The following is an 18,708-nucleotide window of genomic DNA, read 5'->3' on the forward strand; positions in this document are numbered from 1 at the left end:
TTAATATTATAGCTTTATTCATGGTAGCATTGTACAAACAACATTGTTTTTGTTTATATTTATTTTTTATAAGTATGGGATTGTTTATGATGTCATTATTCTGATGTCATTTCCTGTTGACATTATTGCTGATGTAATTTCCTTTTGGAAAATTTTAAATTGAATGCTTTAACTGTTGTCCTGTGTCTGAAGAAGTTGGATTACTTGTTCAATGAAAGTGCTTACATAAACTTTTTGGAGATTACCACCAGCCTTGTGTGTTCTTTAATAGAATGGTGTATAAGTTAAATAACAGAAAAAGCCACACAGCAGCAAGGACTCATTCTACAAAATTTATTTTTAGGGCTTTCATCTCAGACAATGACATGACTTCATCAGATAAAAGTATAAACTCAAATGAACTTTAAATACCCATGAAGCCAGATAACATCAGCATCTCATTGCACATTTAAAGAGAAACATACACAATTACTCTAAAATACATATAGCGACATACATAAAAAAAATATTATAAACAATTCAAATAGAAAAAAGAAATTAAATATCTAACAACAATGTTGAATTTATCTACGTTCTGCTTTCAATTTTAAAATGCATCCAACGGATGCCATCTCATTCAACCCAGGCCAACCTACTTCTCTCAAACATAAAATCCAGTACAACTCCCTTTGCTCAAGAAGAAGTTGCCATGGTCCACCCCTAGGATTAGGTTTAACTTGTTCAATTACCCAAAATTAAGCTGATGCTCAGGGAAATCCAATAAGTGCTGAAATACGGCTTTGGTTGTTTATTTCTTATTTATTTCATAAATGTGTTCATAAATGCAACTTTTTAATTTGCACTCAGTCTTTCCAACATAAAATACCAGGCAGCATTAATGCAATGCTATATATACTACTCCTAAGCTGTTACAGTTCCCTTTAATATTCAACGGGTAGCTATTAATATTGAAGAGTTCCCCAGTATTGATATAGGAACAAAAATGACAACACCCACATTTGGACATCCGCCAAAATTTTTTGTCTTTAAAATTGTGTGGGCAAAGTGGCCTCTCCATAAGATTCTTCAGGTTATTACCCCTCTTGTATACAACCACCGGCTTAGAACCTATTTTGTTCCTTACCACACATTTATCCATAAGCACAGACCAGTTTTTAAAAATAACATTCCTCACCTGTTTGAAGTCAACATACTAATCATAATAAAGGCCAACCCAAAATTAACATCAGCATTTTGTTCTACAGTCAAATTACTTTCATGGACCACATTAATATGCTCAGTAAAATTGTGAAAATCATCAACTTCCAAGCTCATTAAAATAGGAACATAGACCTCCCTCCCCTGCTTATTTATCACTTCTATTTTAATCTTCCTCTCAAATTCTTTAAGGTAGTCTCTTTTAAGAAACATCGATTCAAGTAAGGCTTATTCATTCATAAAATCATGAAATAATGATACCATCCAGGCAGCCCTGATGAATTATCCTTTGACATCTGCTTTCTTTTGGGACAAGGGGTGTGAACTATCAAAATGCAAGAATGAATCAGAGTACGTAGGTTTCCCGTAAATGGTAAAAAAATATCTACCATTACCCACATCTTTTTCCAAATTTACATCCAAATAACAAATACATTCCTCATTTAACACGTATAAATTTCAAAAACGTGATAGTATTATTAATATATTCCAAGAATAATTCAATATCACTCGTCCCACCCTTCCAAATGATGAACAAATCATCCAAGTATCTCAAATACAATACACAATTCTGGAAAAGAGCATGTCCAAACAAATACCTATGTTCCCATTCACACATAACAAAATTGGTGTATAGGGGGCTACATGCTGCCCCTATTGTTTACTTTTAATTATTACCCTGCACCTCTTTGTTGTAGAAATATTTGTTCATTAAAGAAGATGTAATTGTTAGTCGATATGAATTCCATCATTTCTACATATAAATTGATGTCATTTTGTAATAAGCCCTTCCTAAACAAATATTATCCAAACCAATTCAAACCCACATCATGGGGTATATATGAAATCAGATCCTTGACATAAATAGTTAAAAAGAAAGATGTTGAATCAAACTCTAGCAAGTTATATTTGCCAAGAAAGTCCCATGAGTCAATGCATAAATGGTGCACATTTTTCAAGAGGTCCTTTAATTTTATATCTAAGAATTTGGCAAAGGTAGAAGTAATAGAATTGTGAGCATCCACTATAGGATGCATGGGGGTGTCTACTAATTCCTTTTGTAGTTTCAGCAAACCAAACATAGTCAATATAACTGTAGAATTCACTTTCAAGTATTTAAAGTCAGATAAATAAATAAATAAATTATTCCAAAAGCATATCACTTAATTTTGTCATGATCCTAGCATATGCAATGTTAAGTACAATTGTAATAGGTTAGGAGTAGTATATGGAGCACTGAGCCAATGCTGCCTGGTATTTCATGTCAGAAAAACTGAGCACAAATTAAAAAATTGAATTTATGAACACATTTATGACATAAATAAAAAAAAATTACCAATTCCCTATTTCACCACTTATTGGGTTTTTCTGAGCATCTGTTTAAGTTTGTGGTAATCTGGACCATGGCAACTTTTTGTTTAGCAAATGGAGTTGTACTGGTTTTTACATCTGAGAGCAGTAGGTTGGCCTGGGTTGAATGAGATGGCATCCACTGGATGTATTTTAAAAATGAAAGCAGAACATAGATAAATTCAGCAGTTATTGTTGTCAGTTATTTGCTTTCTTTTTTCTATTTGAATTGTTTATAATAAGGTTTTTCATGTATGTCACTATATGTATTTTAGAGTAATTGTGTATGTTTCTCTTTAAATATGCAATGAGATGCTGATGTTGTCCGGCTTCATGGGTATTTAAAGTTCATTTGCATTTATCCTTCTATTTGATGAAGTCTTGTCATTGTCTAAGACAAAACCGCTAAGAATAAATTTTGGAGAACGAGTCCTTGCTGCTGTATGACCTTTTCTGTTATTCAAGTGTTTGCGGATTTTTATGCTGTGATTTGTCTTTTGCTGACACAGATGGCTTCAGGACGAGTTTCTACTACTCCTGCTCTTGAAACTGAGTCTACTACCATAAACAGGATACCGGGTGACCTAACACTGCTGATTCAACAACTAACTCAGAAAGTGAATTTGTTGGCTTCACAAGTGCAACAGCATATGTTGGCTGGTTAGAGGTTTAATTTTGTACCTGAGCAGCCTTACAGGAATTAAACCAGTTCAGCAAGTTCATTAGCCCCTGGACATGGTGATGGGCTGTTTGGAATTTATCCTCTTGCAATTTGGTGCCTGGCAGTTTTAACTTGAATGAATGGCTTCAACAAGGTATTCTATGTTAGTGTGGGGTTCCACAAGTGAGTAGAACATTAAAAAAACAGTTTAGACTTATTCTCCCAAAAACTTTAAAAAGTTCAAAAATTACAGACTGAGAATGCTTATTTAATAGAATGTATTAAACATAACCTAGTTCCCAAGGGTATGAGAATGTGGAAATTCCCTAAAGGTATCATTAGGGAACCACCACTACACCAAGAACTGTTATAGCTGTTTGACCATCATAAGTACGAGTACATGGAGATGCTCGTGAAACATAACACCAAATTAGTAGAGGAATTAATTAAAGAAGTCAAGGAATTGGATACATTTATCACTACAGATATTCTTTTTGAACAATATCAGTTTTAATACCATCAGGCTTTTAAAATCATTGAGAATCATGTAAACAATATAAAAGTTCACAAATGGAAAAACTAGAAAGGGACCAGCATGAATATTCATCTAAGAAGGTATACCCCTTACCATCACCTTCTCAGTCATGGGGGAATCAGTCTGAACTATTGGTCAATAAACATGCTAGCACCAAATTCATGAATATGGATGAAGGGGCTGAACAGGAAGTGAATCCCACTTTAGGTCAACCAATACTTCGGCGATCAGAAAAGATAAAAGAGAGAGAACTAAATCATGTCCACCCTGAGAAGTACCAGAACAGTTATCGGAACCTCCCTGCTCATCAACAACCCTCTTTTTCACCTCAGAACAATGGATGAAATTGGAACTCTTACCAGAGGTTGTGAGTTCTGATAAAGAAGAGAGTGATGAGTTATGGCTGCCCTTAGAAACACCAGAGCAGTCACTGGAACTTTTTGGCTTGTCAACAACACTGGTTACCACCTTAGAACAACAGATGGAGTCAGAATTTTCAACAGAGGCTGTGAGTACTGTAAATGCACCGACATTTTCTAACATGCCAAATATAGTAAATAATACTGGGGATTTCAAAGATTTTAATTACAGTTCTCATGCTTTGATTCTAATGTGGCTAACTTGTTTGCAAAGGGGTTTACGTTTGTACCAGGAGCAAGCATGGTCATTGCTAATGTTCTGTTAGATTTAAAATTGTTTGTTAGGAAGATGAACTTTAAAATTATGTTGAATAACAATTGTAAAGAGGAGCCCAGCTTAGAAGAAATAAGAGCAGCACTAAGGAAAACTAAGTCAGGGAAAGCAGCAGGCTCAGATGAGATCACAGCAGATATGATAAAGATGCTGAGTGAGCTAAGGAAGAAATGGCTCCTGAGGGTACTAATTGCAGTGCGGAGAGAAAGGCGTATTCCAGATGACTGGAGAATAAGCATACTCATGCCAGTGTACAAGAACAAAGGGGACATCCACAACTGTGGACAGTATAGAGGCACCAAACTCCTACCACATTGCATGAAAGTTCTGGAGAGGGTGATTGGTAAATGGATATGCAGAATAGTAAAATGTAAGATGGGAGATGAACAGTTCGGATTCAGATCAGGATGCAGCACAATTGACCCAATGTTTGCATTGAGACAGATACTTGAGAAGAAACTAGAGAAGAGGAGAGAGTCAAACTGGGCTTTCCTAGACTTGGAGAACGCATATGACAAGGTCCCAAGAAAGCTAATCTGGGCAGTACTGCGGTGGTTTGAAGTCCCAGAAACATTGGTAGAATTAGTACAGGCTATGTACAGGGACCCAGTGACTCAAGTACGAACAGTGTTTGGCCTCACTGAGGGGTTCCCAGTGGGAGTGGTTGTACACCAGGGTTCAGCTATGAGCCCACTGCTGTTCATACTGGTAATGGACTACATCAGCAAACAGGTTGGAGGGGTCAGAGCAACAAAGCTGCTGTATGCAGATGATGTGGCAGTACAGGAAGACTCTGATCTAGAACTTCAGCAAAGGATAGGAGAATGGAATGCAAATCTGAAGGCACATGGGATGAAACTAAGCACAGATAAGACAGTTGTAATGGCAGCAGATTGGGGAAATCAGAAGAAGCTGAGAATAGAGATAGATGGGAAGATAGTGGAATAGGTAAACAGCTTCAGGTATCTGGGAGGGGTGGTTGAGGAGAAGGGTAGTCTGAATGAAGAGGTCAAAGCTAGAATCAGAGGTGCTGCAGCCAACTGGCATAGAGTATCAGGTGTAGTATATGACAAAAGAATGCCAAAGAAGCTGAAAAGTAAGATGTACAAGACAGTGGTGCGACCAGTACTACTGTATGGTACAGAAACCTGGGTAGTAAAGGCAGAACAGTTGAAGAAGCTAGAAGTGATGGAAATGAAGTGCCTGAGAAAGGTGGTAGGATGCACACTGCGGGACAGGTGAAGAAATGAGGACATAAGAGCAGAAGCCAAAGTAGCTCCAATTGCAGAAAAGATCAAAGAAAACAGATTACGATGGTATGGGAACATGTGTAGAAAAGCAAAAGACAATCTGGTGAGGGAGATTTGGGACAGACAGGAAGAAGGTAAGAGGAAGCGAGGGTGTTCAGCAAAGCGGTGGATGGATTGTGTGAAAGAAGATCTGTGACAGTCAGGCATGAGAGTTGAAGAAGGCAGGAGAGTGGCACTGAACCGAGAGAGTTGGCGATAGTTAATACGATACCCCGACCCCATGTAAAATGGGAAAAAGGGGATGATGATGATGATGATGATGAACAATTGTGAACATGGCAGAAATTAACTTTGGGTGCCTAGTGTTTGTAACTCTCCATTACATTCCACAGTTTTGCGGTTTGAAAAATTATGTGAAGCTGATTTAAGGTATGTGAAAAGAGGTAGAACAAGTGTAGTTACCAATTTAAGTAATGAGGAAGGGGACTTGTGGCAAATGAACATACAGATTATGCAGCCTGATAAGGGTGGGGGCTGTAAATATGGACTTACAAGAGTATGTTAATAGGATGTATTCTATTCTTTTTAGTGATGCTTATAGCCAAGTTTCCGTAAATGAATTTAACATTGCCTGTGCTTGGAGCTCGATGCAAGTGATATGCTTTTGGAATCATGTATTTCTTTATCTGACTTTAAATACTTGAAAGTGAATTCTCCAATTATACTGACTATGTTTGGTTTGCCAAAACTACATAAGGACTTAATGGACCCCGCCCATGAATCCATAGTGGACACTTGCAATTCTATTACTTCTACCTTTGCCAAATTCTTTGATATAAAAATAAAGAACCTTTTAAAAAATGAACACCATTTATGCATTGACTCATGGGACTTTCTTGGCAAATGTTAACTCTGTAGAGTTTGATTCAATATTTTTCTTTTTCACTATTGATGTCAAGTATTTGTTTTCATCTATATCCCATGATGTGGGTTTGAATTGGTTTGAAGAATATTTGTTTAGGAAGGGTGTATTACAAAATGACATCAAGTGGCCCCCTATATGCCAATATTGTTATGTGTGAATGGGAACATAGGTATTTCTTTGGACATGCTCTTTTCCAGAATTGTGTATTGTATTTGAGATACCCGGATGATTTGTTCATCATTTAGAAGGGTGGGAAGAGTGATGTTGAATTACTTTTGGAATTTATTAATAACACAACCAAGTTTTTGAAATTTACACATGTTAAATGAGGAATGTATTGGTTATTTGGATGTAAATTTAATAAAAGGTGTGGGTAATGGTAGATATGTTTCTACAATTTACAGAAAGCTTACATACTCTAATTCATTCTTGCATTTTGATAGTTCACACCCCTTGTCCCAAATGAAAACAGTTGTCAAAGGACAATTCATCATGGCTGCCAGGATGATATCATTATTTGATGATTTTATGAATGATTGTGCCTTACTGAAATCGATATTTCTTAAAAAAAGACCGCCCTAAAGAATTTGTGAGGGAGATTAAAATGGAAGTGATAAATAAGTGGAGGGAGGTCTATGTTCCTATTTTAATGAGCTTGGAAGCTGATGATTTTTACAATTTTACTGAGCATACTAATGTGGTCCATGAAAGTTATTTGACTGTACTACAAAATGCTGATGTTAATTTTAGGTTGGCCTTTATTACAAGATTTACTGTGGTCTTCATACAGGTGAGGGATGTTATTTTTAAAAATTTGTCTGTGCTTATGGACGACAATGCGGTAAGGAAGAAAATAGGTTCTAAGCAATTGATTGTATACAAGAGGGGTATTAACTGGAAGAATATTATGGAGAGGCCACTTTACCCACACAATTTTAAAGACAAAAAAAATTGGCATATGTCCAAATATGGGTGTTGTCATTTTTGTCCCTATATCAGTACTGGGGAACTCTTCGATATTAATGGCTACCAGTTGAATATTAAAGGGAAGTACAATTGTAACAGCTTAGGAGTAGTATATGGGGCATTGTGTCAATGGTGCCCAGCATTTTATGTCAGATAGACTGAGTGCAAATTAAGAAATAATATTTATGAACACATTTATGAAATAAATAAGAAAAAATGACCAATGCCCTATTTCAGCACATACTGGATTTCCCTGAGCATCAATTTAAGTCTGTGGTAATTGAATAGTTTAAACCTAACCCTAGTGGTAGACCATGGCAACTTGTTCTTGGGCAAATGGAGTTGTACTGGATTTTATGTTTGCGAGCAGTGGGTTGGCCTGGGTTGCATGAGATGGCATTCATTGGCTCTATTTTAAAATTGAAATCAGAATGTAGATATATTCAACAGTTATTGTTGTTCGTTATTTACTTTGTTTTTTTCTATTTGAATTGTTTATAATAAGTTTTTTTATGTATGTTACTATATGTATTTAATAGAAATTGTGTATGTTTCTCTTTAAATGTGCAATGAGATGCTGATGTCGTCCGGCTTCATGGGTATTTAAAGTTCATTTGAGTTTAAAAGCTTGTCAGATGAAGTCTTGTCATTGTCTGAGATGAAAGCACTAAGAATAATTTTTGGAGAATGAGTCCTTGCTGCCCTGTGACTTTTTCTATTATTCATGGTATATAAGTTAGTTTTATTTAAAAATAACCAGTGCACTGCTAGTTAAGACTAAAAGCTAATGCTTTCTGAAAACATATATGCTGCTTTTGTACATCTGGGAGGGGAACAGAGATAAGAAAAGAACAAACTGGTAATTGTAAATTGAAGCAGAGGTTGAACTTGTGTTTTAGTGGGGGTAATCTTTATTTTAGGTTAGGTAATGTCTGTGGTTCAGCTGTTGATATGGGGAAATTGTTCCTGTTTGTATGATTAAACTTCATTTCTTGAGGCTGCACATAATGTTCTGTGTTTTTTGAGTGTATGTGTGTGTGTGTGTTTGTCTTTGTGTGTGTGTGTGTGTGTGTGTGTGTGTGTGTGTGTGTGTGTGTGTGTGTGTGTGTGTGTGTGTGTGTGTGTGTGTGTGTGTGTGTGTGTGTGTGTGTGTGTGTGTGTGTGTGTGTGTGTGTGTGTGTGTGTGTGTATGTGTGTTTTTCTGAGGGTTTTCCTTAAAACACTTAAAATGCAAAGTCTTGAAAATATAATATAGATTCAAAAGGATGTGACAAGAAACAATTGTATAAAAGATGAGTCTGACAAACATTAGTGTGCATATGTAAAACTAAGGTTGGAAATACACATTATAAATGCTGCCATGTATAATAGGTGGGAGCAATAACTTCCTATCATAATGACCACACTATCTACATTATCTTGGAATGTAAATGGCCTTACAGATGTAGCCAAAAATTGACAGTCTTGAACTATGTTAAGAAGTGCAGAATGCAAATAATAGTGCTGCAGCAGGCACATTTGTAAAGCAATGATCATGTGAATTTGATAGAGAAAAAATTGCAGGCTGGATATCCAGTGGAATTTCATGGATAAGGAAACAGGGAATTATTTTTACTAATTACAAGAGGAGCTCCAATAGCAATAGAAGAAGGAAAAAAATAGTAATAAGGGTAGAATTGTGGTACTAAGGGACTATTGAAAAGGGAGGAGGATTACACTGATATGTATTCGTATTCCAACAAACACTGCTATAATGGAGCTTACAAACATTTTGTGTAGAATTATCAACTTTCACCAAGGAATATTACTTAATGGTGGGGACTAGAACATAATTTGCAATAGTGAGGATGTATCTGAGGGACATTGAAGGGAAAATATAACAAAAGCCAATATATTTCTGAACATAGTTATGAAATATTTGATATGGAATTTATGTAGTATTCCCCAAGGTACAATGGCTAGACTAGATAGAAATTGTAATTCAGAGTAACATGAGCATTTAATTGAAAGCTTCAGCACATACCCAATAACTATTTCATATCATGCAACGATAAAAATTAAGGCAGAATTGCAGGGTATTAAAGTAAAAATGAGACACTGGCACTTTCCCACCTATCTATCACAAATGGAGAAAGTTAAGGAATAGTTAGTGGAAATTACTCTAGAGTTATTAGGGAAAATAAAAATATCTTCAAAGGTTATATCTATCAAGTGCGATAAAATTAAAAAGGAGTTTAAAAATAGGTAGAAATAAGGTAGAAATAAAAGAAAAACAGATATGATTAATAAGTAACAGGACTTATTTAGATGGGCAAGCAAAGGTTAAAGTATTGCAGAATGAGGTTAATCTCAGAGAACAAGAAGAGGCACAGCTGCAGAGTACTAAACCTAAAATAAGAATGTATCTGGATCATGTAGATGACTTTAGAAAGATGCTGTTAAGCAACTGTTTTTAATAATAAGTCCAGAACACAAAAACGTTCAGCTCAACAATGTAGGCAACAGAAAGTAGAAAGGGTTATGGCCAAACTTAGGGAGCCTATAATGAGAAAAATAACCAGAGGTCCTGTAGAGGAATTTGAGATATTTAAGACATTTTATGAACATTTGTATAAAGTATATACATGTGGAAATCAAGAAAAAGCTCAAATTTACGGAAGACTTTAGTATGGCCAGGTGAGAGAGAGAGGTAGATGAAACTCAACAATTTACTATTAAGATATGTAAAGGTAAGATAAAAAGGGTGATGTATAATCAATCTGCAGAAAAGTCTCCAGCAGCAGATCGTATTCCTGAATACATTTGGAATTAGGAAGGAAAAAGTGACAAAGATCTAGAAGGTTTTCTTTAACAGTATTTTAAAAAGAAGAGAAGCACCAATATCTTGGAAGAAAGCTGTGCTGGCTATAATACTTAAAGATAGAAAAGATCCATCAGATCCATCTTCATACAGGCCTGATTCAATTTTAAACTTTGATTATGAAGTGTTTATCTCAATACTAGCTAAAAGAAATGTACAGTGGCATAGTTGTTGCCAAAACTGATAGATATGGATCAATGTGGTTTAGTGAAGGGGAGGCAATGATTTGCAACATTAATAGAATAATGATGAGCCAGAGGGAAGCAGAATATAAGAAAATATTGTATTTTTGGTTGGTCTTGATGCAGAGAAAGCATTCAACAGAATAATCTGGGATTTTATGAGTAGAGTAATGGAAGTATTTGAATTCCATAATACAATGATAAGTTTAATTAGGAGGATATAAGAAGGGACAGAAGCAAGAGTTAAAGTGGAACAGTTCTTTTTTGATAAGTTGTTTAAAACAGAGGAACCAGGCAGGGTATCCTATTTCCCTTTGCTATTTGCTTTATATTTTGAGCCGTTGGCAAAGAAAATGATGAACTCAGAAATTCAAGGATATAATTGACACACCAATTAAAAAAAAAGTTTGTTTTATTTACAGATGATGTTATTTTCTACCAGATAAATCGGGAAAATGGATATCTCAGTGTTATGGAAAATTCTGAGACAGTTTTAAGTATTTTCAGGATATACAACTTAGGAAGATAAAAAGCCTGTAGTTATAAATTATGTACCCACACATGAATTAGTTTATCAATACCCATATTTATGGGGATACAATAAGATGATGTATTTAGGAATATGGATTAAAAAGTCTTTTGTTATGGCAGCTAAAGATATATGGGAAGAGACTCAGGTAAAAGCAATACAAAAATTGAGAAATTGGAAGTTCTTGTTTATGGATATGGATAGTAAGATACAGGCAGTGAAAATGTTTTTAGTCCCTTTAGTTTTAAACACAGGTCTGGCTGATTTTTATCAATCAGGAAGAAGTTCTGGACAATAATTAATAGGGCAGAAGAAGTTTTTGGGGGAGAGGAAGAGGTCAAGGGATAAGTGGTTTAAGTTGAGCCTTCAAAAAGAACAATATGGCTTAGGATTACCTAATTTGACGGAATATTTTAGAACTACACAATTAAGGCTCATATACTTAACAAGCAGACATTTATAATTCTAAGTGGAAGGGGATGACGATAAAACAGGTGGGGGGGGATTCAAGAAATAAAGAGACAGAGTGGGAGTTTGGATGTGGAATTTTAAGACAAATAACAGCAGCCATGCAAAATATTATGCTTGCAAAGTAGCAGAAAGTATTTTTAGAACTAAGCCAACATGGAAATGAAGAACAGAGATTTTGCTGCTAGGGTTAACCAAGAGCAGCGATATGGAAAATAGGCAAGAGGAAGCTGGAATTTACAGGAGTAAACTGGCAAAGAAACCAATTTTCTGGGAGCAAATAACTAGAGATGGAAAGGTGATAGAATGGGATAAGGCCAAAAAAGACATTTGGACTGTAGGCTACAGACTGCATTCCCAACCAGAAATTGATATGAGATTATAGGCAAAGAGAAAGGGGTAGGGGTATACTAAGTGAAAGGTCTGCCTTGGTAGAGTTTTTAGTTGAATCCAGAACAGAAGCTGCTTTAAAAAGTCAGGATAATTAGTAGAGCATATAACATATTGCACAATGCCTATAAGAATCAAGGAAACAATGGGAGGACATATGTTTCCTTTCCATGTATGCAACAATGTCTAGAAGGTTTAGAAATGTTCTATGGAAGTGCTTCCATAAATATATTTATGCTCCAAAAAGACTCCAAATAATTTTTCCTCAGGTAGATGTCAAATGTTGGAGGTGGGATGGGGAATAAAGGGGTAACTGAGAACATATGTTTTGGAAGTGTAATGAGTTGGTAGAATTTATAAGCTCCTTACAGAGTATTCTGTCAGAAAACTGGGGCAGCAAATGGGTGTAACTAAGGAAATTATTCTTTTGAGTTGTGATACAGAATCTAAATTACCTAGACATAGTAAGGCCTTGTTAAATTTAATTCTGGTGTCTGCTAAAAATGCCATTATTAGAAAATGGAAATCAAAGTGTAAACCAACAGTATTTGAAGTTTTGAATACCGTACTAGAGATAAAAGAACTTGTGACGAAAGGAGATACTACCAGCCCAGCTAGCTTTAATTTTGTAAATTATTATATTTAATTGGTGAAACAAATGGTTTGCATAAGATGATTGTGTTACAAATTTATTAGAACTGTATGCCATGTGTATATCAAACTGCTGGTACAGACGTGTGCTGAAAATGGTATTTGCAAAATGCTTGTGTATAAAATGGAATCACAGTGTGCTCTACTGGAAAAAAAAACAGAAATGTCCATGCACTATCGTAACTGTCTAAATGTATATATTTTAACAGTGGAAAATGGAATAGAGGAGGTAAACGTCAGTCCAGCAAATTTTAGAAAAATAGCTGAAATTAAATTACTTCATAGGCTATGCAATAAAAGTTGGTATTGTTTAGTTTTTAAGGCAGCTAGAGACACATAGTCTGTGTTGAAAAGCTTTCTATATTGCCTTCAGAGTAAACTAATTACTACCTCTGAAAGCATAAAGGATTGCAATTGTGTTATGGCTTCCAGCATCTGCCAAAGAGCTGATGCCTATGTATTTTTACAAGTAAATGCTAAATACTGCCAGCTTCCAGCAGTGGAGGTTTCACTTTGGAACTAGAGTCGGATGACAAGAAATTATGTCATTCTGCAAGTTATCCCAGCAGTAATATTTGAGATATTAATTTGAGAAGTCTCTTAGTGAGACAGAACATTCTGTCTTGGACCTGCCAACAACTAGAAGATCTATTCACCATATCTGCCTTGCTCTATTAGTAAGTTCTTAGACTATAGTAATTCTTTTAGATATAGTCAGAATATTGTAAAGCCTAGTTTAGATATTTTTCTTTCTTTATTTGAACCTGTCCTGCAATGTTGTTTTACATTTTTTCTGTGGTTTTGGACTCTGTTGTCACTGTGAATGCATATTTAGTATTACCTTGTTCCTTTATTATTTATTATTAAATATAGTTAAACCTTTCATTGTGCCTGTTCTGTGTAGAGATATTTAAGTTTTGAGAGTACTTGCATTTTTAATTGGTAACACTGTGTGGGCCACACCTAATAGCCTTGCTTTTCGTCAAACTACCATTTTATTAATATTAATATTACAGAGTAAGATTAGACACCCTTTGTTAAGGACCTTAAAGTAGCTGATAAGGAGTTGATTGGCGGCAGTGGTTACTACCTTATAGTCTGGCTAGAAGGGGGCATATCTAGTATACCTGTAACAGCCTTTCCTTTTGTGTGTGTGTGTGTGGGGGGGTATATGTGTGTCTGTGTGTTTTGTGTGTGTGTGTGTGTGTGTGTGTGTGTGTGTGTGTGTGTGTGTGTGTGTGTGTGTGTGTGTGTGTATGTGTGTGTATAAATCAAACCTCAAAGAATGTGTGTCAGCTACTTGGGCAGGGATACAAAGCACTGGTTGGACAGACATTATGCAGGTGATCTTAGCTTGGTCACTCAGCTGAGAACTCAACTCTATAGCTGTGCCAGTGGGGAGTCTTATTAGGGATCTGAAGAAAGAGTGAGAAACCAGTCACAGACTGACTGTGGTCTCTGTATGCTCGTAATGGAAACTGCACTTGATGCAGAGAGCTGCATCTGGAAATACTGTCTGTACTTGCTATCCTCCCAGTGAACATCCCCCACTGGTGGCAGTGGTGAGGATTGAGGTTCCTTGATTACTGGTCTGGTGGTGGGGTGTCACATTATTGGTTGGCAGTGGTGGGATACCCATATCACATATTGGTTGGAAGTAGTCGGATCACCACATCACATACTGGGATTCAGTAGTGTGGAGACTGAACTCTTGTATCCTGTAAAGATGGTCATTAAAGAAGGTGTCTGTACTCTCAAGCAGCCATACATTAGAGAGTCAGAGTTTCATATCACAATAGTCGTATTTATCTTTTTAGCTTAGTTAGTCAGGGAGATCAGCTAGGATGTCAGCAAAGGATTATGGGATACTGACAAGGAGCCATTTGGCTGAGATGTGCCAAGCCCAAGGACCAGTGCATGTCAACCTGACTAAATCAAAAATGATTGCAGCCTTAATCATAGGTGCATCACAGACCAGCTACCAGGAGGACAACAATACTGGCCTGGGGGATGTACAACTCTCAGAAAATGGACAGTTCAACTTTGCCTCAGAGGACTTTAAAATCTGTCTGGAGTTAAAGAGACTTGAACTGCAGGCCAAATGTTTAGATCTAGAATCAGCAGAGAGATGGTGGCACTTGGAGGTCAAAGCAAAATCAGCAAAGATACTGAGATGTCTGGAAGCCAAAGAAAATGAGATACTGAGATATTTGGAGGCTGAAGAAAACGAGAGGCAGATGCAACATGAAAAGGAGATGCTCCCTCTTCATCAACGTCATGGAGGTAATAAGGTCAGTAAATTTCTTCCACAATTTACAGAGGGTGATAATTCTGATAGTTTTTTCATATGTTTGAAAGGGTATGTAAACAGTATAATGTTGACCAGGGGCTTATGGTATGGTTCCTGACCCTCTTACTCCATGGTAAAGCTGTAACTGTTATTTCTAATTTGTCTGATACTGATTGCTTAAATTATAATACAGTTAAAAATTGTTTATTAGAGCGTTTTAAATTAACACCCTAAGGTTACAGAAAAAATGTTCGTGAGCACAGATGCAAGGCAGATGAAAGTGCATGTGAATATATTGCTGAAGTAAGCACTTATTTGCATAGGTGGGTGAGTGGGTGTCAGGTCACCACTTTTGAGTGGCTGTCAGAACTTTGATGAGGGAACAAGCCCTTAACACTTTGCCTGATGACATTTGAATCTGGTTGGCAGATAGGGAATGCAATACTGCAGATGAGTTGGGGAAAAGGAAGACCCATACCTATAAAGCAGGGCATCACTGCACAGGAAAGGGATACCCAGTGCTGCACATGGGTCTGAGGGAAGCCATGGTGGGCAGCCTAAACTGCTCTAACAGAGTCCACCCATAACAGGGGAAGCCAGTAAGTGGGAATAAATGAATGCCAGAAGTAAGTTGTCTGGAGACAACTAGGGTGCCAAACTATCACAAGAGGTTATATCCTATCTTAGTAGATGGAAAACAGGCCACTTCTAAGAGAGACAGTGTCTCTGACCTAACCATTGTGAAGACTGCACTAGTTAAGGAGGAGCACTACTTGATTGGGCAGTCTACTCCAGTCAGAGCTTTAGGAGGGACCCCATTCCAAATACCTTTGGCTAGGGTTCACCTTCACTGGGAGACTGGAAAAGGGAGCAAGTAAGTTGGTGTGTTTGAAGATATCCTTGCTGATGTTCTGATAGGGAATGATTTTGATAATGCAGTACCTTGTATGCATGCAGTTACACGCAGTCAAGCTTGGACAGAAGCTGTGGGTCTGGTAGCTTGGGGGGACCCAGCCCAACTATACACTTGAAGATAGGACTGGTGAGGTGGTTACTTCAGAGAGAGAGAGCTACCCCGTAGCATTGAGAATGAAGGTGAGCCACAACTGCTTGTGGGTACTGATGTTCCCGCGGACAGAGTGACTGCAAGGGGAGAGGAGAGTAGTAGCACCCAGGCTGATATTGAGGCACCACTGTTAGAGGATTCCAGACTTCCTGTTGAAGGGGAACTGGGAAGGGTTGCAAAGAGCGAGTTTATAGTGGCTCAGCTCTCAGACCTTATATTAAAAGGCTTGAGGGAGGTAGCCAGGGAGGTGCCATATTCCCAATGAAAAGGGGAATCTGTATAATGAGACAAAGGGTTACTGTATAGACAGTGGAGCCCTGAAGGTGGGCTACAGAGTGAGGTAATACACAATTGGTAATGCCGAGACCCTACTATCTGGCACTTCTAGCCATAGCCAGAAAGAATCAGAAACCTGCACTATACTTGCTGTTTAAGCAAAAGTCCACATCAAACACAAAGAAAACGGTCATGTTACATCCAAAAGTTTAATAAAATGCCAATAAAATGTAGTTGAAACACAAAGCTTTTGGATGACTCCTTCTTCAGTGTGGTATAACCATAATAAAACACAGTACTATTTAAATAAAATCACATGATAACAGCCAACCAACATCACTATCTAATTAATTATATCATCAGTTATATATACATATTTAAAGCGACATTTATAAAATGGCTATATGCTTTATATCATTATATTCAAATATCATTTTTTAAAACATCTGCATTTTTTCAGAATTGGTTCAATAAAAAATTACCCTTGCCATCCCCAGACGTTCTGGTGGAGAGGTTAAATTCTACACTAAACACCATGCTACAGTCAGATGCAGACATGTTTAAGAGGGATTAGGACAAATAATTCAGTCTTTGTGTTGCTGTATAGGTATAGGGTGAGGGGACCTCTAAATTTGATTTGTGATGAGTTGGAGGGAGAGTGTGAATCCCACAAGGAGTCTGTTGTTACATATGTCCTAAACCTCAGGACAAGGTTCAGAGAACTCATGGGTTTGGCCTAGGAGAACCTGGCAGAAGCCCAACATCAGAAAAAGGTCTGGTATGACAGGAATTCTTAAGATAGAGAGTATGCTGTGGGGCAGCAGGTTATGGCTCTCATTCTTGCCAGACACAACAAGCTGTAGGCAGCTTGGGAGGGACCATTCAAAGTAGTAAGTAAAGTCAGTTATGTTAACTACATGGCAGAATTGCTAGGCAGGAGGCAGGGGCACAAACTGTACCATGTTAACATGATTGAACCTTACCACAACAGAGAGACCCTTCTGTTGAGTATTTGCAGTGGATGGCAGGAGGAGTCTGAGAGGGATCTGGTGACTAATCTCCTCAGTAAGGCTTGGACAGATGCCTCAGTGGAAGGGGTTGCATTGTCCCAGCAGCTATCCCGTACACAAGTCTGAGAAATCCGAGCAGTGTTACAGTAGTTTAGGGGCATATTCACTGGGAAACCAGGATGTATGCACCTGGTGCAGCACCATGTGGATACAAGAACCCAAAGGCTTATCAAGCAGGCCCCTTATAGGGTGCCTGCGACAGACAAACAGGGGGTAATCCAGGAGTCCAGCACTCCCTGGCCCTCCCCACTGGTGATGGTACAGAAGAAGGATGGCAACACCAGGATGTGTGTGTGTGTGTGTGTGTGTGTGTGTGTGTGTGTGTGTGTGTGTGTGTGTGTGTGTGTGTGTGTGTGTGTGTGTGTGTGGACTACAGGAAATTAAATAGTTACCCAGAGTCAGATGCTTACCGCATGCCAAGGGCAGATGAAGTCCTAGAGCAGCTGGGTGGGTCTAAGTATCTTACCACTATTGATCTTACCATAGGCTACTAGCAGGTGCCCTTGACTCCCAACACTAGAGAGTGCTCAGCCATTGTGACTCCTTTTGGCTTGTATTAGTTCATGAAGATGCCCTTTGGGATGCAAAATGCCCCAGCAACTTTCCAGAGGTTTGTAAATCTTATCCTAGCAGGAGCATGAGATTTTGCCCCTGCTTACCTGGATGATATTGTCATTCACAGCCATTCCTGGAAATAGCACCTTCAGCATGTCAAGGAAGAAGTTCTGGGCTGCCTGCAGAGAGCAGGGTTGACCATTAAGCCAAGTAAGTGTCAGGTGGGTATGGCAGAGGTCTCCTACCTGGGACATAGAGTGGGGAGTGGTAAGATCAGGCCAGAACTTGCCAAAGTGGAAGGCATTCAGCCCTGGCCTGCCCCTGTTACCAAAAAGCAGATGATGACATTCTTAGGGTCAGCAGGGTACTACAAAAAGTTTGTTCACAATTATAGTACCATAGCTGCCCCCTCACAAACCTGACTAGGAAAAACAGACCAGATAAGATAGTGTGGACCTCAGCATGTAAGTAGGCATTCCAGAAGCTTAAAGGAGCTTTGGGCCCCCTGTATTAACCAGTCCATATTACAGCAAACAGTTTGCTATGCAGGTGGATGCTTCAAACCATGGGGTGGGGACTGTACTCATCCAGGTTTCCTCAGAGGGAAAACAGCACCCAGTGGTATATCTCAGCAAAAGACTCCAACCCAGGGAGGAATGCTAAGCAGCTGTAGAAAAGGAATATCTAGCCATAGTGAGAGCAGTGCAGAAACATCAGCCTTATCTGTATGGAAGGAAATTCACTGTAGTTACAGACTACAATCTCTTAACATAGCTATTTTGAGCAAGCCAGCA

The sequence above is a fragment of the Protopterus annectens genome, chromosome 1.part0 (assembly GCF_019279795.1).
Source record: "Protopterus annectens isolate FY-2018-M chromosome 1.part0, PAN1.0, whole genome shotgun sequence".
Lineage (NCBI taxonomy): Eukaryota > Metazoa > Chordata > Ceratodontiformes > Protopteridae > Protopterus > Protopterus annectens.